This window comes from Stegostoma tigrinum, chromosome 24, assembly GCF_030684315.1.
Source record: "Stegostoma tigrinum isolate sSteTig4 chromosome 24, sSteTig4.hap1, whole genome shotgun sequence".
Classification (NCBI taxonomy): domain Eukaryota; kingdom Metazoa; phylum Chordata; class Chondrichthyes; order Orectolobiformes; family Stegostomatidae; genus Stegostoma; species Stegostoma tigrinum.
The window spans coordinates 30818364-30840755 of NC_081377.1; positions in this window are offsets into that span (position 1 = coordinate 30818364).

The window sequence follows — 22392 nt, forward strand, 5'->3', positions numbered from 1 at the left end:
AACACAACTAATTACCTTTGATGAAGACATTCACTGGAATTGGCTCATACATCAAGAGGTCAACATATTAAGGTCACTGTTGCCAGTAGCAACAAGCAAATCGCTGAGATTTGCTCAGCATTTTGCTTCTCCCATTTGCACAGTCAGAGTTTCTTTCTTATATCTTAGAGAACATAGAACTGTACGGCACAAGAACGGGCTCTTCAGTCCACGATGGAGTGCTGGATGTGACACCAAATTAAACTAATTCCTTATCCATTTTGCCTGCCCTGGCCCATATCCATACATGCCTTGCATATTCATGTACTTATCTAAAAGCCTCTTAAACGCCCCTATTGTAACTGCTTCTGCCACTACCCCTAGCGGTGCATTCCACATTCCTACTACTCCTTGTATAAAAAAAAGTTTGCCCCTCACATCTCCTTTGAACTTACCCCCTCACCCTTAAATGCATGCCCCCTAGTTTTAGACATTTCATCTCTGGGGAAGAAAGATTCTGACTGTCAACCCTATCTACACAACTCATAATTTTATAGACTTCTATCAAGTCTTCCCTAAGCCTCTGCTGCTCAAGAGGGAACAACTTGGGTTTTTCTAGACTCTCCTTATAGCTCATACCCTCGAATCCAGGCAGCATCCTCGTAAACCTCTTCTGCACTTTCTCCAAAGCCTCCACATCCTTCCTGTAATGTGGCAATCAGAACTGAACGTAATGCTCTAAATGTGGCCTAACCAAAGTCTTACAAAGACGCAATGGGACGTCGTAACTTTTGTACTCAATTTCCTGACCAATAAAGGCAAACATGCCCCATGCCACCTTCACCACCCTACCTACTTGCGTGGCCACTTTCAGAGAGCTACAGACTTGCACCCCAAGCGCCCTCTATACATCAATGCTGTTCAGGAGCCTGCCATTAATCGTAAACTTTTCCTTAAGATTTGATCTCCCAAAGTGCAGCACCCTCACTTACCCGGATTAAGCAGCATCTGCCATTCTCTGCCCGTACCTGCAACTGATTTGCATCCCACTGTATCCTTTGACAACCTTCTATACTATCCACAATTCCACCGATCTTTGTGTCATCTCACTAACCCACCCAGCAACATTTTCATCCAAGTCATTTATATAGTACATATCACAAACAGCACAGGTCCCAGTACGGATCTCTGTGGAACACCACCAGTCATGGACTTCCAGCCTGAAAAACAACCTTCCACCACTATCCTCTACCTTCTACAGGTAAGCCAATTCCAAATCCATGTGGCCACAGTCACCGTGGATCCCATGCATCTTTTGGAGGAGCTTACCATGAGGGACCTTGTTGAAAGTCTTATCAAAATCCAGGTAGACAACATCCACTGCTCTCCCCTCATCAATAACTTCTGTCACTCTGTCAAAAAATTCAATCAAGTTAATAAGACATGACCTGCCCACACAAAGCCATGTTGACTGTCCCTAATTAAGCCGTGCTTTTCCAAATGTGCATAAATCCTATCCTTAAGAATTCTCTCCTATAGCTTCCCAACCACTGATGTAAGACTCACCAGCCTACAGTTTCCTGGATTATGCCTATTTCCTTTCTTAAATAGTGGAGCAAAATTAGCTACTTGTCAGTCCTCCAGGATCTCATGTATTCTGCATTCCTACCAGATCCGATTTCATACCTGATTTGTTTCACCTTGCTGCCCATTATCCGTTTTTTTTTCTGTCTTTGGTCCCCACTGTAAACAATAACAACCTCTCAGATTCTTGCGCCGATGAGATGCCTCTGCTGTTGGTACCATTCAGCCACTGACAATTCTGATCCTGGGCTGAAATAAACTGGAAGATTCAGGAGTGAAACAACGGTCTGTGACTGAGGAATTCAAACTGTAAAATACATACACTGCAGCGAGTCCCTGACTTTGTGTGACTGTGTTTGACATTGTCAGACAACATGCTGTATCAGTGACATTGATATTGAAGAACATTGCACATTATTAATATCAATAATATTACTGTGAATAAAGTATATATCATTAGTATCAGTGAGAATAATACATACTGTACATTATCAATCATGTTATTATAAGAATGTATTACTGGCATTGGTATTAGTATTGTTAAATATAGTTCATTTTTATTAGTATTGATGATAGTATTAATATACTCTACATTATTTCTTTAAGTAACATTGTTCTTTATAAATACTCACATTGTCATTGACATCTGTAATACCTTTGTCCATAATGAATTTTACACATGCTCTGTTTTCTGCTGATTTCTGCTATCCATTATTTCACTTGTCTGATATCCCTAGCCTAAATAATGTCAGGCTCTCAGATTCTGGGACCCAGGACACCTCTGTTCTCACTGCACATTGGTCAGTGATGGATCTGAACCTTTCTCGCGGGGGTTTTAATGGTAAGTATGAATGTACACTGATGAATGTAACTCCTCATTACTGACTTAGCACATTGATCTTCAAACATGAACAACAACAAAATCGTAGATAGTAAGAACTGCCGATGCTGGAGTCAGAGATAATCTCTGATTAAATCATGCTTTTGGTAGTCCCTTCAAATGGATAGTTAAACGTCATAATTAAGCTGTTTCACAGGAGCAATTGCCAGACAGAATTTGACACTGAATTGCATAAAGAGACAATAAGACTGGTTGCAAAAAAAACCTTGGGCAAAAGAAAGTCTTAGTGGACAAGAGAGAAACAGAATTGGAGAAGTTGAGGGAGTGATTTTAAAAGTTTAGGACCAAGGCATCAGCAGGCATTGCTGTCAAGGGTGGTGCAATTAATCATGCACTCGAGGACAGAATTAGATGTATGCAGAGATCTCAGCAACAACAACTTATATTTACATAGAGCCTGTGGCTAATGAAATACCTCAGGATATTTCACAGAACTATTATAATACCAAGAATGACACCAAGCCACAGAAGGAGACACTGAATGGATTTTATGGCCTTTCTTATGATATGTTTGGAGCAGTTCTGAGTCACTCAACCTGTAACATCAACTCTAACTTCTCTTCACAGATTCTGCCACACCTGATGAGCTTTTCAAGGTAAAACTGTACAGTCTGCTTATGGTCTTCCAGGATGGAGGAGAAGGGGTCCCTCCTTCAAAGATACTCTACCTGATTGAGGGAAACAACAACCTTTTCTCTTGCGACCAATTCCTTTCCAGATACCCTACCTTGCGAAACACTTCATACCAGAATTGCCTTTGGACTCCATCACTGTTGAACCGAGCCTCTAGTAGATGATGTTCTGGTAGCAGCCTTCCTTGTGGCATGCTGTTCTCCTGTAGGGAGTCCTTGATCCTGGGGAAAACCTGCCAATGGCCACTTGTAGAGTCTAAGTAGCACTTATTACAAATAGGTCTACCCAGAGGAGGCAAAGTGGACCACTCATCAGCTTTCCATCTAGCAGGGGAAGGCCCCAACGCCTCTAGAAATCCAGTCAGATGATTATGAGGTTGATTGAAAGTGTTAGGTTTTAAGCAATATATTAAAGGAGGGAAGGAAGGTAGAGAGAGATGACATGGGGTGGCACAGTGGCTCAGTGGCTAGCACTGCTGGCTCACAGCATCAGGGACCTGGGTTCAGTTCCACTCTTGGGTGACTATCTGAATGGAGTTTGCAAATTCTCCCGTGTCTGTGTGGGTGCTTCTCGGTTTCCTCCCAGAGTCCAAAGATGTGCAGGCTGGGTGGATTGGCCATATTAAATTGCCCATAGTGTTCAGGGATGTGTAGATTTGGGGGGTGGGTCTGGGTAGGATGCTCTGAAGGTCAGTGTGGACTTGTTGGGCTGAAGGGCTTTTTTCCACACTGTAGGGATTCTGTGAGGAATGAGACAGAGAAGCATATGGAGGGTATTGCAGGGCATGATCCCTAACTAGATAAAGGCACTCCCAACAATGTGCTGGAGGCCATTCAGAAGACATTTACTTGATTGACCCCTGGAATAAGGAAAGGTTGGTCAGCCTGATGAAGGGTCCAGGCCAGAAATGTCGACTTTGCTGCTCCTCTGATGTTGTCTGAGCTGCTGTGCTTCTTCAGCTGCACATTTTATCCACTCTGACTTCCAGCATCTGCTGTCCTTACTATGTCTTGGCCTTGTTTCCATTGGAGTTTAGAATAGTGAGGGGTGACTAGCCTGAATTGCATCAGATCCTGAACGATCTTAAAAAGGTGAACATGAAAAGGATGTTTTGATGACTTCATGAGTCCAGAACTAGATGGCACCATTTTAGGGCTAAGATGGGAATGAACGTCTTTCTCTGACAGCTGTGCATTTTTGGAAGTCTCAGCCTTAAGCAACAGTGCAAGTGGGCTCACTGACTACTTTTCAGGCAGAAGTAATGGGTCCTTTTTAGTTAGGTCCTTCTTAGGCAAGGGAATCAAATATTATTGGTGATAGGCCAGAATGAGGAATTTGAAACACAAGCCATGAACTTATTGAGAGGCAGACTACCTCGAGGGTTTGAATGGTTTATTTGCGATCCTATTTTGTGTGCTTATATGCTCATATGTTCTTATATTCCTAATGAAACTCTGTCTGCGGAACAGATTCAGCTATTTATAAATGTAAACAGAAAGTATGGCTGTCTCCTGTGTGAGGCTTTTTGAGTTAAAAGTTGTTTTCAGACTAAGATGGGTGGCTAGGTTGATTATACATCCTGAGTTGTGGATTTCATATCATGGGAGATTGAGGTAGCCATTACTCTCATTACAGAGTGACCCATCAAGTTAGTTTGAAGAATTGGCAGAGATAGTAGGAAGTGCAGATGCTGGAGAATGTGAGATAACAAGGTGTAGAGCCGGATGAACACAGCAGGCCAAGCAGCATCAGAGGAGCAGGAAGGCTGATGTTTCAAGCCTAGACCCTTCTTCAGAATGGTCTTTCTGAAGAAGGTTCCAGACCTGAAACGTCAGTTTTCCTGCTCCTCTGATGCTGTTTGGCCTGCTGTGTTCTTCTAGCTCTACACCTTGTTATCTAGTGAAGAATTGGCATTTTGTTTTCCTTTCTTCCATCTTATTTCAGGATTGCATTCAATCCACAAAAGAAGTCAAATGATCCTCATCTGTTGCAATCCTGTGTGGTGTTTCAAGATATAAAACTGAGTTTGAAATTCAGAATATCCCGGGATGTGACACAGAGATGGGAGTCCACAGAAAAATTTGTAAACTGGGGTGAGATGTTTCAGAATGAAGGTACTGCTGAATGGTGTGTGTCAGGAATCCCCAAAGTGATGGATGAATGGAACAGGGTATGAGCTAGCTTACAGAAATAAAGGATGGAAGATGGGAGGCTGGCCAGGAGAACATTGGATTCATCGATTTTGAGGCAACACATATGAGGGCTTGAAATGGGCACAAGGGCTTTTTCTTTAAATTCAGAGTTTACCAATAAATAGTATTGAAGCATCTTTCAGCAAAAATATGTGCCTCAGATCTTGTTGGTAGAAAAGCACACTGGGTTAAAAATTGATTAGCAATGTATCTGATTTTCAGACATGGAACAGATATAAAGGATATCAATTTCACAGAAGGACATTATGTTGCTAGCGATTTCATTATAAATTCACTTCTAGGCATGACCAGAAGTGTACAGGGCAAACAAATTTGGATAAAATGCCTAAAATTGGTCACTATTTGGATATCCAAAGAACATATCTTTTATTTTAGGCCGAAACTGTGGAGAGCATTTTTTTTTTGCCTTTACTAATATGGTGAGTGCTTCATTACCAGGGAGTTTTGAGCCCACATACAGCCCATTATCAAACTGGATGCTTTTGCACCAATAAATGGACCCAGGATCATCCAATTTTGGAGTCCATTGTGTAAAGTGGGGTCTTGACAGACAGAGATAACAAGGTGTAGAGCTAGATGAACACAGCAGGCCAAGCAGCATCAGAGGAGCAGGAAAGCTGACGTTTCGGGACTGGACCCTTCTTCAGAATTCCTTGCTCTTGGCTACTTTAAGTGATGTCGGAGCTTGATCAAGGTATCACAGTTAAACTCATTCCCGTTGGTCAGGAGTCAGTAAACTATATCCATTGTTCTCAATGTTGCTGTTATCCAGTAACTTGTGGTGTAAAGTAAGAATGTGGCATTGCAGACAAGATAGATGATTAGCTCTTTTATTGTCCTCAACTGCTCCTCTTCTCTAGAGGAACTGATGCTGTGTAAAGATTCTGGAAAGTAAAGGGAATAAAAACAATATCATAATCTGAGCTCTCGGGGGAGAGAAATGTTGAGATAAATGCCAACCCATTTAAACAAATAGATCTGGTTATTTTATTTATGAACTATGATGCACTAGGTCACTTTCAGAACCAATTCTGTCATTCTGAGTGAGTATCGCTTGGCAACAGCACAAAGATAACATTTAATGTCCAATGGCTCCCTGCCAGCCAATAAATTGTCAATGGCACCAGCATTTGGGTGAATTAAGTGCTGTTTACTCCACAGCCTCAGTTTATATCATGACACAAGGATGTTTTGAATGCCTTAACATAATTCATTTCATCTCCTTTAAGACATCAAATCATGGCAGAGCCACAGTTCACTTCAATAGTACACTGGAAAGATTTGAGGACTTCATTTTCACACACTATTCCCTTTGCCCCACCAGAGAAGCAACCCAAAGTGAAACCTTATCTGACTGAGAATTAAGCTTCAAACCTGAGATTTTGCACATTGCCAAGGTGATTCCATCTTTAACATTGTGCAGCATTGCCTAACCTCAGCCATTCCAATGGGGAATTATTTTCTGCACTTCTGCCGGCTGCAGCTCAGTGGGAAGCCCTTTTGCTTCTGAGTCAGAAAGTTGGAAATTCAAGGCTCAGTCTATAGACTTGGTGTTGAGGGAATGCTGCACTCACAGAGATGGTGTCTTTCACATGAAACATTGAACTGATGTGGCTCACAAAATATTGAGATGTGGAGTGTTTTAGGAAACAAATTCCAAAGTGTAGAACCATGGCAACTGATGGCATGGGCTTTGGGGATGCTGAAGATGCAAGTCTTAAACAAACTCAGATAACCCATGAGCGGTAAAGTCATTCAGGAATTAAAAATAAGAATGAATTTTAAAATAGAGACATTGCTTAGTGGGCATCTGATAATGGCCGGTCGGGATCTAAGGGGACTTGCTATACGTTAGCACACAGGATGACCTCAAGTTTAGAGGGCATGAGACCAGACAAGAGTGCATTGAAGAGTCAAGTCTAGACGTAACAAAAGCATGATGAGACTTTGAGCAGCAGACTGGGTGAAATCAGGGGAAGTAGGTGGTGTTGTTTTTGTATGGTCAGAGATTCAATTGGAGTTGATTAAGACATCAAGGTATACAGAGTCTGGTTCCACCTCAGACAGTCACAGGGAGATGGATGGAGTTAGGAGAGAATAGAAACAGAGAATTGTGTGCCAGGACTGAAAACAATGACTTTATGCTTTACAATATTTGATTGGAAGAAATTTCTTCAGCACTAGATGTCAAACCGACAGTCTGACAATGTAAAGACTGCATTCCATACCATTATTTAAAGACTAAGGAAGTGCTCCGCAGACTCTTCAATAATATTTATCCCTGAATCCCTCAACCAACAGTCACTGCAAAGTAGATTATCTGCACATTATCATATTTTTGTGCATTGGACAGTTCAGAGATTGGCTTTTGTGTTATCAATTGCACCACACTTTAAGGTAGTGACAACACTTTAAATGTACATCATTGGGCTGAGCAGTGCTTTGGAATAGAGATACAAGTCTTCTTTTTCATTTTAATGGGGCTATAGTCAATGGAAATCAAAATCAGTGAAGCACTTTCTCTATTTTGTCCCTTCACTGGCCTCCCATCTTTGACATTTTATAAAGACCAGCTGATCCCAATTACAGCTACCTGGGCAAATCCTGTCCCACACCCATCATCCTCTGAATCACTTGTTTATGTGTCTCTCTCACTGCAAGTGCTCATCTGATGCCCTTGCATGTTTAGCCAAGTGTTTTTTCTTCTAATGCAGTGCATTGGTAATACAACAAAGCCCTGTGGCATCATTTTACCTGGAACTCACACTGAGTAGAAGCAGAGCTGATCTCCTTCTCCATTGACAGTGGTAAATCCTACAAGGTTGCACACAACATTTATCAGGAACAGCATGTACATAAGTAAATCATGTGGGCAGAGAATTCAATGCAAAATAAAAAAAGGCATATTTATTTAAGAAAAAAGGAAAAGCATATTTCTATTCAATTAGATCGAGGCTTATCTTTGCCTCCACTCCATTTATTTTCTTTTATTCTGTATTTCTCAACACCCTCAGTAATACAAATAATATAAAAACACAAGAGGTCTACCTTGAAAGCTCCATTTGACCTACAAACAAACATATTAGGAGCAAGAATAGGCCATGCGGCTCCTCTGAAATAACTCCACAGAGGCTGGTATCCCATCACTGAGACACCCTTTATTTACACAAGAACAGTCCTTGACTTTATTACTGTTTCTTCAGACTCAGCTATCAGAGTGCCAGAATCTCTGACACCCCTTTTTTTATCAGTGATAGTAGGAACTGCAGATGCTGTAGAATCTGAGATAACAAGGTGTAGAGCTGGATGAACACAGCAGGACAAGCAGTATCAGAGGAGCAGGAAGGCTGACGTTTTGGGCCTAGACCTTTATGAAGAAGGGTCTAGGCCCGAAATATCAACCTTCCTGCTTCTCTGATGCTGCTTGGCCTGCTGTGTTCATCCAGTTCTACACCTCATTACCTCTTTATTTATCTGTCAGCTCGGGCTCCTTGATTGGACCAGATTAACATTCTCCAATCAGGGAACTCATATTTTACGATGTCCAACTGGCTGATCTCATTACAACCACTAGACTTTTCTCTTAACACTCACAATTCAGGTCTCAGTCAAGTGAACCATCTCTGAAATGCAGCTAGCCCACTTGGATCCTTTCTTGAATAATAAGACCAAAACTGCACACAGTTGTGAACTCTGATGTGGCCTCACCAATACTATATAGATGTAGTGAAATTGCCTACTTTTATATTTGATTCCCTTTGTAATAAATGGTAACATTCCATTTACATTCTCATCCATTTGCAATACCTTCATATTTACAATTTGTGATTCATGGACTAGTTTCTACATTTAAATAGTAAACTGCTCTTCCATTTACCCTGCTAAAGTAATTATATTCAAATTTAGAGATAGCAGGAACTGTAGATGCTGGGGAATCTGAGATAACAAGGTGTACAGCTGGATGAACACAGCTGGCCAAGCAGCATCGTAGAAACAAGGAAAGCTTTCCTGCTCCTATGATGCTGCTTGGCCTGCTGTGTTCATCCAGCTCTACACCTTGTTATCTCATATTCAAATTTACCCACACTATACTCCACCTGCCAAATATTTACCCACTCACTTTTTTTTGCAGACTTCCAATATCCTCCTCATAATTTAATTTTCTACATATCTTTGTGCCATCAACAACTGTTGTTCAATCCTTTCATGTTTGTGCAATATCCAGCATCATCAGAGGAGCAAGTTTCAAATTTCCCCATCCTTTGTACATGTCCTGATTTTACCACTGGATAGCTGTGGCATTGATTGGCTCGATGGTAGCCACTGAGCAATACTGGATGCTGATTTGGTGTATGGGCTATCCTTTCACATTGAATGTTACAAGAAAGCAACCTTTCTCAGAACTGAATGTTACAGTATATGTATTCCACAAGCACTGTTTATGTCCATCGCTTAGACAAATAGGTGTTTATTGATAGTAAAACGTAGGAAAATAACACAGGGGTACGACAATGACACCGCAGAGTTTTCAAAATGCAAACAAGGATTTAATGTAGAGGGGTCAGAGTTAGAGTCAGTAGCTGACAGAGGAGAAAGTAAATCATCTTAATATTGAACAGGAAGTGAAACTTAAAACTTAGGTCAAGGTTGAACAAGGCACCAAAATTTTGCACTGTTTAGTTCAGTCTGAGAGGCTATCTCAGTGTCAAGGGAACAGAGTTTGTGGTGAGCACTGATAATGATGGCTATGGTCCTCATAATGATAAGTTTAAGGAAGTTGTGACTCACACAAGAACCTGACGTCAAACAGACGATTGCATGCATGTTTGTAAAGTGGAGAGAGGCGAGGAAGAGTTAAGTTTTGCTGATGTCAGTGAATATATCGAATATAATACCATTTTTGTGGCTGATGTCATTGAGGGGCAGCATGTTGATAAGATCCAAATCTGAACAGATGCCAGTTTTAGCAAGGAAAGAAGAAACAAAGTAGTACCATTAATATAGCTTTAGTTACATAACCAGTGCTTCACAGACAATTATCTACCAGGGTAGTCACTAAAATGTTTTTGTCAAACACAGCAACTTATTTGTGTAAGGCAAGCCGCACAAAGAAACCTCTCCTGCTATTTTTTTGAACAATATTGCAGGATCTTTTACATTTACCTGGAAGGTTCAAGAGGCCACAAGTTTCTTTGTGGAGGGGTTTGGCAGGAGTAGAGAGGTAAGGGTGTCAGAAGTCCATTCCAATGTGAGTTGCCCAACTAATCATAACCATACTCATAAGCAATGTACTCAGCAGCGCCAATGGGAAGACACTGGTTGCAGCTGGTATGAAACACACCCAAGGCCCCAGATCACGAGCATACCCATGTACAAATGAATGATGGCAGGAATAGAGAGGGAGTTACATGGTGGACAAGGAGAGAGGTGGGAAAGCAACAAGGCCAGGTACGTGGTTTTAAGTAGGCCCCTCTTCCTGATATCGAGCCGCTTGATTAGGCACTCATTGAGGTTGAATTTCCTTAGCCAGAGGGTGGTGAATCTGTGGTGCTCATTACTGCAGAAGGTTGTTGAGACCAAGTCTTTGAGTGTATTTACAACAGCTATAAGTTGGTTCTTGATTAGTAAGGGGATCAGGGTTACAGGGAGAAGGCAGGAGAATGGAGTTGAGAAGTATATCAGCCATGATTAAATGGTGGAGCAGATTTGATGGTGGGGTTGGCCTAATTCTGCTCCTATATCTTATGGTCTACGGTGCTGAACTACATGCCCCACTCCCGACCCCACCTACTGCCCACACAAAGTACCCAAACACAGGAACCCACAAGTTATCATTCCAGTGTTTGTTTGTTGATATCCCTGCACAGTAAGTGGCTCCCACCTGCCTATTGTGGGTTGATGCCAGGGACAGCGAGATGAGGGACATAAACAGCCATCAACTGCATGCCTAAAGACTTCAATTAGCAGTAGTATAGGAAGGCCGTCTATGGGCCTTCTCAACGTGGGCTAAATTAAGATGGAGGTACAGACGGCCGGAGACCCACATGGTGCCTCCCAGCTGATTAAAAGCCCCTGTTACCAAACATGTCACAAAGAGGGTGCATGTTTCTATCCACCAACATGATAACTCAGAGGTGAGAGAGCTTCTCCTTGAACAGCAGTTGACTAAAGCAGTGGAATGGTTTCTTAAATAGTTGGAAAGTGTTCTGGGAATTGCAGCAAGTGGTCAATTCTGGGTGAATGAATTTGGGTTTGGATGAATGGCCATTCTTGTTCCTAACAATATTGCAATTGCTGACTGTAATATTTTTACTACATGTTTGTTGAAATAGCAAGGCTGCCATCTCATAAGATAATGGTTTGTACCATGCTGGCTAACTCTGTGTCAAACATTGTTCACGAGCATCACTAGCTGGCATGGCAATCTCTGCTGCATTTGCTGCACAGGAAGACTGTGGGCTAAGAGGAGTGAAAATTAACAGGCTTCTGTTTTTCCTTTGATCCTTCTTCTCAGCCAGCTGAACGTTAGAGCTTCTCCTTGAACAGCAGTTGACTAAAGCAGTGGAATGGTTTCTTAAATAGTTGGAAAGTGTTCTGGGAATTGCAGCAAGTGGTCAATTCTGGGTGAATGAATTTGGGTTTGGATGAATGGCCATTCTTGTTCCTAACAATATTGCAATTGCTGACTGTAATATTTTTACTACATGTTTGTTGAAATAGCAAGGCTGTCATCTCATAAGATAATGGTTTGTACCATGCTGGCTAACTCTGTGTCAAACATTGCTCACGAGCATCACTAGCTGGCATGGCAATCTCTGCTGCATTTGCTGCACAGGAAGACTGTGGGCTAAGAGGAGTACAATTCACTGGCTTCTGTTTTTCCTTTGATCCTTCTTCTCAGCCAGCTGAACGTTTTGTTTCTGCTAGCCTCTATCAATGGGGTCCTTCTAAAATGTTGGCCTCTAGAAGTCAGTGTCATTGACATTTTGTATCTTGCTTGCAGGTGTCCCTGCACCAGTAGTAAAGACACCCAGGAAGTTGTGAACCAGTGTGCAATACATTGTAAGGAAGGTCTTTAGGTACAAGGCTGTCATCCAGCCGACGAACATGCTGATGTTTTCGGATTTGCATTGAGTATATGCTGGTGGAATTGCATTGTTCACGAAACTCTGAGTTGGTTACCTCATCTTGCCAGAAGATATTGAAGTATATTTGAAGCTACAAAGATGGAACCTGATCAGCCTTTTCTCCTGCCAAGCATATGTTGGTCCATATCTCACCACTGTAGAGGCTTGGTGGCTTCACTGTTTAGTGTTCTCAGTCCTGTTGCTGTTGCTCCACACTCATTTATTCAACTTGGACAAACAACAGCAGTTTTTAACCATATGAATTGAGTTTGACAATTATTTACAGATTGCTAGTCTTGTGGAGCTGAGATATGTAATGCTGTAAGCAGCCTTCAGCTTCACAACATGGGTGCTGATAGATGGCAGTGGGGCAACATCCTTAATTATGACATTTGTCTTCATAATTCTGATGGTCAAACCTCATTCTTTCTAGGCACGAGTGACTCTGCCCATTTACTGCTCCAAACATTCATCCATTTGCAATGTCCGTATACCATAGTCTGCACAGAACAATTCTCTAATGAGAGCTTGATGCACCTTTGTATTGGATGTCAAGTCAGTCATACTGAACAGTTCTGTTATTTAAATAGACAAACTCTTCGGATGACCCGAAGGCACATGATAGCAGAAACAGATATCAAAAATTTTCAAGACTGCACTGTCTTAGTTGACTCAGTCGTCATGTTGACATGGAAAGAGGGGATCACATTGAGCAGGTTTGGTGTCTAGCCAATTTTCTCCAGCTACTTAAATAGCTCACCTCTGCTAATATGGTCAAATGCCTTGGTGAAATTTATGTTATAATAGTTTCCTTCGTTCGTGGTATTTCTCTTATAGCTGGCAGATTGAGAAGATCAGCTGAGTTGTGAATTTTCTTATTCTGAAACCACACAGTGATGTGGGTTTGATGCATTCGGCCTGGATCTGCAATCTGACAAAAGAAATGTGGGAAACTACATTCCAACCATGTCCTGCAGGGACAATTTTTGAGAGTTCTTGCAATAGCTACGATCACCCTTGTACTTGTACAGGATCCCAATCTGTGCATTACGCTGGTCCTGGAGCACTACTCACTTCCTCCACAGAGACAGAGAGGTCCATGCATTTTCTGCAGGGTCATCAGATTCCCATTCTCAATGAGTTCAGGTAGTACAGCATCAACACCAATATCAATGCCTTGCATATGGCGCCTGAGTCAATAGGATTGCTGATCTCTTAGACTATGCGTTTGATATCCAGTTCTGATATGAAGGGCAGATTTCTAATGGTTTCTGCAGGTTTCTCAGTCTTAGTGTTCTCTTTGAACACCAACTCATGGTAGCCATCCGTCTCTCTTTCCTGTTCTTTATTACAATTGGTGATTGCCTCGCCATTTCTGCTTTTCTGGAGCCACTTTCTCAGTTGATATGCCTATGCTTTTTTCATTCCTTTCTTTGATACATGTCTCTAGCATTCCCTGTGTTGAAAGGCTTCTGGATTTGCTGGCAATTTAAAACAATGAAATGAAAGAAGAAAGTGCTGGAAAAATTAAAAACTCAGCCAGCACCTGAGGAGACAGAACTAGAATTGATGTTTCAAATCCAATATGACTCTACTTTGGAACTCACTTCTTTGATAAGGTTGCTTCTGGACTTCTGCTTTATTCACCATCTTTATTACTGTCTCTAGAATCAAAGATTCTTTGGAAGGTAATAAATCTGACAAAGATTCATCAGCAATTCTAACAACAATTCTGCCTTTTATAAAGTCAAGCCAAATCACCAGTGTCAATTTTTCCCACTAATCTGTACTGATCATTAGTAAAATTATCTATGGATTCCCGTGGAAGCTGAACTGTTGTGAAAAATCTTGCTAAATCAAGAATTTTATTTATTTTGTGGGTAACTTAGAAGATTTTCAGTATGGAAACAAAAGTATGTATTGTCTCCATTATATCTTAGATAGCCACAACAACATCAGCTGTTCTCACAATTATATACAGGACTATATGAACTTGTTCTGCTTCTGATTTAGTATCTAGTAGGAAGCAATTCTGTGTCTTAAGAGTTGTTTCTCCAAGATGTCTAATTCTGTGTTCTACTTAGCCAATCTTTGAAATTAAACTTTCCTGGCAATGGGTTACTAATGTGATCATTTACTTTCACTGGTTTAAAGGCTTTTGATTTTGTGGTATAGCAATATAGCTAATGAATCATGTAATAATGAATGGTTCACCTATAATTCTGAGATGAAAAGGAAGGATTCTCACTTTCTGTGAGTAAAATGAAGGGCTCACACCTTTCCTGAGTCAAATGGAAGATTTGTGCCTTTCTCAGAGCGTTTAAAGTTTTCGAGAAGTTTTCACAGGGCACCTCTGGAAGAATTGTGCTAATTGCAGTCTTATTTCCTTAGCGGCTCGATTGCTCGACTGAATGAATCTTCCTGCCTGTGGCTTACGATTCCCATTCTAATCACATGTTAAGCAAATGACTCCCACTATTCACTGCATTATGAGAGGGCTCCTGTTCCTTTAACTGTTTCTTTTCTCAATGATTCCCATTGTCTGTAGTTTGAATAAATGCATCCTGACTTTAATGCATTTTGATAATTAATCTCCTTTTTCTGTAGACTCTAAGTCTCTTAACTTTCTTCTTCCTTCAGACCTCGTCTATTAAAGCTTCTGAAATGTCTTTTTATCCCCTTAACTCTGGCTATGTAACACACCCAGGTCTAAAACCCCATTTAAATTGCTTCTGTAGCCCTTGATTTCCTTTACTGTACCCAATCACTACAGTGGCCACTCTCATTATGAGCCGTCAGCATTTCTGTCATGGTTTGCTTTCCAAACCTGTAAATCTGTGCTGTTTCTAAAGTATTACCCTGCAGAGATTTTAGCTTTACTCACATGCTTCAATACTCTTCAGCTAAACCCTGGCTTAGGGCCACCCTCACAGATCCTCAGCACCCAATGCACTCTGTAGCTGTCTTGGAGTGACTAATAGATTAGATTAGATTCTCTACAGTGTGGAAACAGGCCCTTTGGCCCAACAAGTCCACACTGCCCCTTGAAGCATCCCACCCAGACCCATCCCCCTATAACCCACACACCCCTGAACACTATGGGCAACTTAGCATGGCCAATCCACTTAGCTTGCACATCTTTGGACTATGGGAGGAAACCGGAGCACCTGGAGGAAACCCAGGCAGACACGGGGAGAACGTGCAAACTCCGCACAACATTCGCCCGAGGTTGGAATCGAACCCAGGTCCTGGTGTTGTGAGACTGCAGTGATGACCACTGAGCCACCGCTCCACCCCTGATATTCCAGGAATTTCTGAGCACACTGAACATTCTGCTACAGCCCTTGTCATACTGGGTCTGAAATGCTTTAAACATTGACTGAAGGTTCGGTCTTGTTGAATCTTATCACAATGTTCTCTCTATGTTTGTGATGTTCAGGACTTCCTGTTTCGGACTGTCTGTTCAGGCAACCTTATTAAAGTCATGTCTGAAGAAATCTTCGGTGTTCTGTATAGGAGGTAGCCAAAAGCAATCCACATTTCTTGTCCCGACCTTGTAAGAGGCATCCATACCATTGCTCATCATGTTGTATAAGCTCTGTTCTATGGCTCATTACAATGGGGGTTTGTTAGCTAAGTTGGTTGGATGACTGGTTTGCGATGCCAACAGTGTAGGTTCAATTCCCACACCAGCTGATGTTACCATGAAGGGCTTTCCTTCTCAATCTTTCTTCTTGCCTGAGGGGTAGTTGAATCACCACCATTCATTCATCTCTAACGAGAGAGCAGCACTACGGCCTGATGAGGCTATGGAAACTTTACCTTCCTGCTCATTATAAGATACCACCATCCTCTTTCAAGGTAGGGATCTGCAGGGCCTGCTTGATCTAATGTGGCTGAGGAAAGCCACCAAATAGTCTTGTTTTAAAAAAGGTGCAGTTTATAAAATGACAGTAGCTATGTCCAAGTTACACTGCTAGACAGACATTGTTATCGGGACTGACAGGGAGATACTGAACGTAGGTCTAATGCCTTCAAGATCTTAAGCCGTTCTGTCACCCATGAAATACAACATCATTATAGTGAGTGGAACCTACGGCAGTCCTGGGCATTGACACTTTCAGACCCTAGGCACCCTTTCATACATCACAAACCTGCTGTGAGTTCCTCTGAAGCTGGATGGGACCCAGTTTTTATGTGTTGCCACACGAAAATGCAATAGAGGATGGAGAGGCTTTGTGCTGAGAAGGACAGATTTGCACATTTGATTCCCTTTCTTCACTGGCCAGTAACAAGGACTGAAAGTGAGAAGCAAACTAGGACACAATGGAGAAAGCTTGTGAACATACTTCACCCATGTAATTGACACATTGCATTAAGAGGTTGGACAGAGGAAAACACAGAGCCACTTATGGGCAGCTGGGATACTTTAAAATGTATAAGCCATGAGTAGAACTGAGTGTTTGCTTTGTTTCTGAGAGTGATTACAGAGCAGCAAATAACAACAGATTAATATGGACACATGAACCTGATTAAAGGCATGGAAACAGAGCCACAGCAGGACTGTTATCAGATATGACAGAGACTTGGATTCTGATGAGGTGTTTGCTGGATGATAATACAATGCTGGGCCCTCCAGCAAGCATTTGGATTTTTAAGTGCCCATATGATGAATGCTGAATACTGCCAGGCTGCAGAAAACTCACTAAATATTCACTTGGGCTATCTATCTAGGGAATTCACTGAATGTCATCTGCAGTTGCTGTTTAGAAAATAATTCACATCTTGAATTATTGTTGTAATCTACTTGACTGAGGCATAATTGATTCCAGTCTTGAGGTATGGGTCTACAAGTATGCCATCTAGCCTTGACTCAAGATAGCACATTTGCTTGTCTCATAGTCAGATGATCATTGGTTCAAGTCCAGGACCTTAGCAGACAGTATTGTACAGAGACACTGTAGATGAGCTGAGAGTTGGTCCTCTCTGACGGATGTAAGTGATCATATTTATACTTCTTTGTGGTAGTACTGAGGAAATGTTGCACTGTTAGAGGTACCGACCCGTGGCATTCCCGATGGCCAACTGCTGAGGCAGGCTGGTTAGAAGGTTCATTTCAGTTCTCTGGGACGTTGTTCCATTTAATTAAGAAGCTGTAGTCTTCAAGCCCTCTCACACACCACCCTACCAACCTCCGGATACAACGCATTATCCTCCGACACTTCCGCCATTTACAATCCGACCCCACCACCCAAGACATTTTTCCATCCCCACCCCTGTCTGCTTTCCGGAGAGACCACTCTCTCCGTGACTCCCTTGTTCGCTCCACACTGCCCTCCAACCCCACCACACCCGGCACCTTCCCCTGCAACCGCAGGAAATGCTACACTTGTCCCCACACCTCCTCCCTCACCCCCATCCCAGGCCCCAAGATGACATTCCACATTAAGCAGAGGTTCACCTGCACATCTGCCAATGTGGTATACTGCATCCACTGTACCCGGTGCGGCTTTCTCTACATTGGGGAAACCAAGCGGAGGCTTGGGGACCGCTTTGCAGAACACCTCCGCTCAGTTCGCAACAAACAACTGCACCTCCCAGTCGCAAACCATTTCCACTCCCCCTCCCATTCTCTTGATGACATGTCCATCATGGGCCTCCTGCACTGCCACAATAATGCCACCCGAAGGTTGCAGGAACAGCAACTCATATTCCGCCTGGGAACCCTACAGCCATATGGTATCAATGTGGACTTCACCAGTTTCAAAATCTCCCCTTCCCCCACTGCATCCCTAAACCAGCCCAGTTCATCCCCTCCCCCCACTGCACCACACAACCAGCCCAGCTCTTCCCCCCCACCCACTGCATCCCAAAACCAGTCCAACCTGTCTCTGCCTCCCTAACCGGTTCTTCCTCTCACCCATCCCTTCCTCCCACCCCAAGCCGCACCCCCAGCTACCTACTAACCTCATCCCACCTCCTTGACCTGTCCGTCTTCCCTGGACTGACCTATCCCCTCCCTACCTCCCCACCTACACCCTCTCCACCTATCTTCTTTACTCTCCATCTTCGGTCCGCCTCCCCCTCTCTCCCTATTTATTCCAGTTCCCTCCCCCCATCCCCCTCTCTGATGAAGGGTCTAGGCCCGAAACGTCAGCTTTTGTGCTCCTGAGATGCTGCTTGGCCTGCTGTGTTCATCCAGCCTCACATTTTATTGTCTTCAAGCCCTCACTGGTTTTCAACACTTCAACCCTGAGGTACAAGGCAGTAGAAAAGTACAAGCACCAACAGAATATAACCCCAAAACACACAGCTGGACTAAAGGGATGCCCTAGGATGATTGACAACTAATCCCAGGAAGACTGGCAGTTTTGCACAGTAGGAGTTTTACAAGTTCTGTTTGAACCACTCTCCAGTGTATGATGTCACAGCATCTCTCAGTTGATGCTGGAGGATGTTGGCAGGTAGTGAAGCGCCAGGTAAAATTGTTCAAAGAAGGGGCCATTGCAAAACAATTCATTAGCAAACTGGAGTGGGATGCAATTGCACAAATGCTCATATCCCTCTCTTTGTGAAACTCAATTTTACTGGGAGCTAGTCAATATACTCCAGTTTCTTGACTTTTGAAAATCTGATCACACAAATCAATGCCCCAGACTTGGGTGCATTGGGAGCTACTTTTAAATTTGCAGATGACACAAAACATGAAAGTAATGTGGACTGTGAAAAGGACTGAGAACAGACAAGCTGGTGGAACAGAAACATGTAACAGGAAAGCATGAAATAATATATTTTGCAAAGAGAACTGAAAGACAATATAGTCTACTCTAAAGGTTGCACTTCAGAGGCAGATGAGGAAACAGGGAGACCAGGTACCATACTAATTTGAATAGCCAGTGAAAAACTCATAGCCACATTATTAGGTGGCAAGGTGGTTCGCATTGGTGCCTCACAGCACCAGGGACCTGGGTTTAATTCCACCTTCAGGTAACTGTCTGTGTGTTTCCTTCGGGTGCTCCATAGTCCAACGATATGCGGGTTAGGTGGATTGACCATGCTAAACTCCTAATCATATCCAGGGATGTGCAGGCTAGATGAGTTAGCCATGGGAAATGCAGGCTAATGGAGTCATTGGGGTGTGGGGGAATGCTGTTTGGAGGGTCAGTAGGGCCTGATAGGCTGAATGGCCTGTTTCAACACTGCAGAAGTTCTATTATTTCATTAACTAGATAATAGCTCCTTAAAGGAACATTACAACCAAAACAAACTTTAAAGGAAACTTACAAAACTACATTAAATTTGGCTTTCTAGCCCCTGAGGAGCACACAAGCTGCAAAAAGACTCAAATGTCCCATTTGCCAGCATTTGGCCCCTAACCCTCTAGACGCTTCATATTCCTATACCCATTGAGATGCCTTTTAAATGTTGTAATTGCAACTGGCTCTACCACCTCCTCTGGCAGCTAATTCCATTCATGCACCACCCTCTGCATGAAATAGTTGCCCCTTAGGTCCCTTTTATGTCTTCCCCACTCACCTTAAACCAATGCTGTCTGGTTTTGGACTCCCCTACCCTGGGGAAAAGACCTTGCCTATTTACTCTATCCATGCCCCTCATGATTTTATAAACCTCTATAAGGTCACACCTCAGCCTCTGACACTCCAGGGAAAATAGTCCCAGCCTATTCAGCCTCATCCTCTCGATCACATCCTCCAACCCTGGCAACATCCTCGTAATTCTTTTCTGAAACCTTACTGGTTTCACAACATCCTTCCTATAGAAGCGGAGACAAAGATTGAGCAGCAGCCTTTCAAGTAATCAAAGAGAGAGATGTGACACAATACATGTACAAATTATTAAATGTACCAGGTCAGGCTCAGAAGTGGTTAAAAATATAATGGGACCCATTGGCTTTATAAATGAGACATTGAGTACAAAAGTAAGAAATGTTCTGACAAAGTTTGATATAACACCGGTTTGGCCTCAGCTGAGTATGTTGTCCAATTCTGGACCAAATATTTTAGCAGCATGTGAAGGCTTTGGAGAGAATGCGCAACAAAATCACAAGGCTGGCTTCATGGAAAGAAGTCTTCAGTTAGAGTCATTGAGTTGAACAGCACAGAAACAGACTCAAATGCCCCATTTTCCAGCATTTGGCCCATAGCCCTCTAAACCCTTCGTATTCCTAAACCCATCGATATGCCGTTTAAATGTTGTAATTGAGGAAAGGTCACCAGACCCGAAACGTTATCTCTTTTTGCTCCTCCACAGATGCTGCCAGACCTGCTGAGCTTTTCCAGCAACTTTGTTTTTGTTCCTGATTTACAACATCCGCAATTCTTTTGGTCCTTATTACGGAAACAGACTCTTTGATCCTTCTTGTCCACGCCAACCAGATATCCTAAATTACTCAAATCCCATTTGCTAGCACTTAGCCCATATTCATCTAAATCCTTCCTAATTGTTCACCCATCCAGACGCCTTTTCAAATGTTGTAATTTTACCAACCTCTGAACTTCCTCTAATAGCTCATTCCGCATGCACGCTGCCCTCTGCCTAAAAAAATTACCTGATAAGGCCCCATTTAATTATTACCCCTCTCACCTTAAACCTATGCTGTCTAGTTTTGGACTCCCCTACCCCGGCAAAAACATCTTGACTCTTCACCCTATCCATGCCCCTGATGGTTTTGTAAACTTCTATAAGATTACCCCTCAGCCTCCGATGCTCCAGGGAAAATAGCCCTAGCCTATTCAGCCTCCCCATATAGCTCAAACTCTCCAATCCTGGCAACATCCTTGTAAATCATTTCTCAAGTTAGGAGCTTGGATTGGATTGTTCTTCTTTGAAGGAAGTTTGAGAGTAGATTTGATGGAAGAGTACAAAATCTAGACATTGGGTAAGGGGACCAGAAGACACTGACTGAAGGTGAATGACAAGGGAAGTAACAAACAGGTCGATTTGTTGAGATAACAAAGTGTAAAGCTGGATGAACACAGCAGGCCAGTCTTAGGAGCAGAACAGCTGATGTTTCAGGCCTAGACCTGGGTTTATTTGTGGTCTGCAAAAGGGAATTTGCAAGTCCATGGCAAAAAGGCAAAAGAATGGGGAGAAATTTTCTCTTGTAGAAAGCTGATACAGACATAAAGGGCTGAATGGTCTTTTTGTGCTGTGACCATTCTATGATTCAATTATGTCAGTCTAAAAGATATCTTTTGTAAATTTATAATAAATACTAACCAAGTACAGCTGCATGAAAGCATCCATTTAAATTCCACGTAATCAGAGTACAGTATCATTGCCCACTCAACCATCCTGGCTAATCACAATCTTATCTCCCGGGCTGCACCTTATCCCAACATGAGAAATGGTAATTGTTTCTAATTTCCTTAATGAGCTGTGGAGCTCTGCATTATCATGGAATGGAGTTATGCTAATTAGGGACCAATTATACCTCATTGTCATTATAATATAGCACTTGGGGGCCAAGCTGTGTAAGCTCTGGGAATGATGTGTAATAGTAAATGTGCTGCAGACATATTAAGTAACATGATGTGTTGGGCAGGATCTCAAGTTGCAAGATACCTTCTGATACTGTGCTGTGAGTACTCTCTCATTTACACTGCCCAAAATTAGCCACTGTGTGTGTGCTCTTATTTCAAAGGAAACTTTTCACAATGACTTAGTCACATGGCTAGGATATGGAGGAATGGATGCCTCCTCGGGCTAGATCTGCCCTTCCTCTATGTTTGCCCTGGAACTTCAGGTGTTGAAGATTAATTTCTTGGGGACTGATCTAAGCAAAAACCTAGGATGAAAAGGGTCTAGGCCTGAAATGTCAGCTTTTGTGCTCCTGAGATGCTGCTGGGCCTGCTGTGTTCATCCAGCCTCACATTTCATTATCTAGGATGAAAAGTAATTGGGCACTAAAAACAATTCGTTTTTAGTTAAAATA